General features: G+C 37.2%; 1 pseudogene; it reads left to right on the forward strand.

Annotated features, from left to right (window-relative positions):
- Positions 1 to 1,795: 1,795 nt before the first annotated feature.
- Positions 1,796 to 3,144, forward strand: part of LOC107569256 (fetuin-B-like) — a 7,184-nt pseudogene continuing 5,835 nt past the window's right edge.

Here is a 3,144-nt window from a genome sequence, read left to right on the forward strand (position 1 = left end):
TTGATAAAGTTGATTAATGAACACACACTGTTAATGCACTAATGCACTAATGCTTTAATTAGAAGAGAGATCACTTTCTAAAAGCAACCTATTTATTACTTTTCTTCCTCTGACTTCATAATGCATTACTACATTAACAGGAAGATAATTATAGTAACGTAAACCAAGTTCAAAGTGCCCAACCAAAGGGACTGCTAATCACTATAATGGGGAGTTAAAAAAAACACATTTAGGAAAATCAACATCAATTTATAAAGTTAGCTTATGTGATGTTCTTTCAAATATTTCAGTTGTATTGAGAATTCAACATTCAAGATGACTTTGGGAAACGAGTGAATGCAACTAGTGAAAGATAATTGCAGACATGGAGGAAATGAGTGAAAAGTCTATTAAGACTCGTTTTCTTTTCTTCTTCTGCTGTTGTTATGTTGCACATTAGCACCATATTAGTGCACTGCTGCCTCTCATTGGTTTATTCATGTCATTGGGTCCTTTGTGGCTACTTGAATATTTTAAGTAAGTGTCACTCAAAACAGTAAGTAAATTGTTTTATTTGCCTTGAAAGTAGCTGTAACTTAATAAAACCTAGTAAGTATAACAACTAAGTAAAGATAACTAACTAAATCTAAGTAAGGTAAACTATTGGATTTTACAGGGCAGGATCACGGTTTTTATAAGGATCTGTATTAAATTTTTGTGGCGTCACTGCATTACCAGCGCCATCTTCTGATAGAATAAAGCATGACTACTACATGAGAGAGAGTATAGAGCCAAATACTCATCTTGGGACCTAAATATCTACTTTCCTCTAAGTTTCCTCTGGGTCTATCTCTATCTCATGGTCTTTATTTTCAGATGAAAATTACAGAGGTTTGTGTTACTTGCAGGACTGGAACTAAACTCTGCTGCATGCAGATGGCAGATCTTCATCAGGAGGAATGAGCATTCCTGAGGTAGAGTGTTTATTTGTATTTTAGATATGAATTTATTCATCTTCTTGTAATTTCATTTACACTTCTTAAGTGTATATTATGAATCATTTTGAATAAGTTTGGGGTAGATTTGGAGCCTGTAGACTGACACACACACACACACACACACACACACACACACATACACAGACACACACACACACACACAGCTTTACATTTGTGAAAAGTGGGGACATCCCATAGGCGTCATGGTTTTTATACTATACAGACCGTATATTCTATTGCCCTACACCACCCCTACCCCTAAACCTACCCCTTACAGGAGACTTTGTGCTATTTCAGAGTGGCAATACACTCCATTCTGTGTGATTTATAAGCATTTTGAAAAGTGGGGACATCCCATAGGCGTCATGGTTTTTATACTATACAGACCGTATATTCTATTGCCCTACACCACCCCTACCCCTAAACCTACCCCTTACAGGAGACTTTGTGCTATTTCAGAGTGGCAATACACTCCATTCTGTGTGATTTATAAGCATTTTGAAAAGTGGGGACATGGGGTAATGTCCTGAAAAGTCACCTTCTCCTTGTAATACCTATGTCATACCTTTGTCATTATACAAATTTATGTCCTCATTTGTCCCAAAAACGCGTACACAGACACCCACACACCCACACACACACACAGACACACATACACACACACACACACACACACACACATACACACACACACACATACACACACACACACACACTGACACACACACACTGTTTACAACGTAGTGAGGTCATACATTGATCATCTTGTTAATGTTTATCAAACCTGATTCCAAAGTCACATTCATCTCCTGGTATAAACAGATGCTAGCCTGCATTTGAATTAAAACTGGTTATCCTGTGCAGGACAGTGTCTGTAATAAGAAAGAAAGATGCTGATTCTGATTTGGATTTTTCTGACCGCAAACACTTTGTATGTCTCGGGGACAAGTTTAGTTCATGTTCCCTGTGACGACAAGACCGTGGAGAAGTTGTCCTGACTGGCCATCACGTACATAAATGAGGACAGACAAACAGGTTACAAATTTGCCCTTAATAGAATCACAAACGTCCAGGCACATCAACAGGTTGGTAAACAGTGCTGTCATTTTTACCAGTGGAAAGGCAACCACACCATTCATAGATCTGTTCATATTATTAAAAAAAATATTAAATAATTTGTTTTACAGATTCAAAGCAAGACTATACATGCATTTGTCATGTTTGCAAGAAAACTTTTTATTTCATAGGTTCACTTTCCTATGTAGAGTCCGGCTGGAAAGGTCTATTATCTTGATTTAGATGTCCTTGAGACCAAGTGCCATGTCCTCAGTCCCAAATCATGGAAGAAATGTGCTATAAGACCTTTCATGGAAACAGTAAGGCTTCAGCTACTTGATTATTTGCTGCTACTGTACATCTTAAAGTTTGGATTGAATATATGGTCTCTGGTTAACAGTGTAGTGGTGTTGTTTACTTCTGTTTAAAATTCCATCTGGTAAATTCACAAATATTGATCATGGGTTTAAGATTAACCAGCAGAACATTTTAAGTTAAAATATTTTTCACTGCATGCAAAACTCTGTTTTGACCATTTAATGGATGAAAATCTAGATTTCAGACTAAAATCTCTGGCTTTCTTTAATCTATTATTGAACTTTAAAACCTGTGCTTTGCCTCATGAAAACGAAGCAAGTGATGGTGGCAAGTGACATCAACTCGGCTTTTTTAAAATGAAACATGAGAAAAGCTCTCATGGATAGTGATATATTATGACTAATCCAACTTCTAGCTCATATTAATCCATGAAGTAACTCAGTGCAGATGCTTCACAGAATCTGGTTTTAATATGTCTAGAAAAAAGGGTGTTTTAGATTGGTTTATGGACAATTTATGTGTTTCCTGTGTTGTAGCAAATCTCTGGAAACTGTAACATCACAGTGCTCCACAAACCAGAGGGCTTCTCTTACCTCTACAGCTATGACTGCACACTCGTACCAGGTCAACCAGTAATTTCCATTTCTTCTGCACACATTTCAGGAGTTCCCGGCATAAGAAATCTCAAAATGTGAACTTCAAGTAAATGCTTTTAGCTTATGTAAAACTGGAGTGGGGCTGAAACTAACAATTGTTTTGATAGTCAATTAATCAGATAGGGGGGGGGGGGGGG

The sequence above is a fragment of the Sinocyclocheilus grahami genome, unplaced genomic scaffold (genome assembly GCF_001515645.1).
Source record: "Sinocyclocheilus grahami isolate Dianchi unplaced genomic scaffold, SAMN03320097.WGS_v1.1 scaffold1326.1, whole genome shotgun sequence".
Classification (NCBI taxonomy): domain Eukaryota; kingdom Metazoa; phylum Chordata; class Actinopteri; order Cypriniformes; family Cyprinidae; genus Sinocyclocheilus; species Sinocyclocheilus grahami.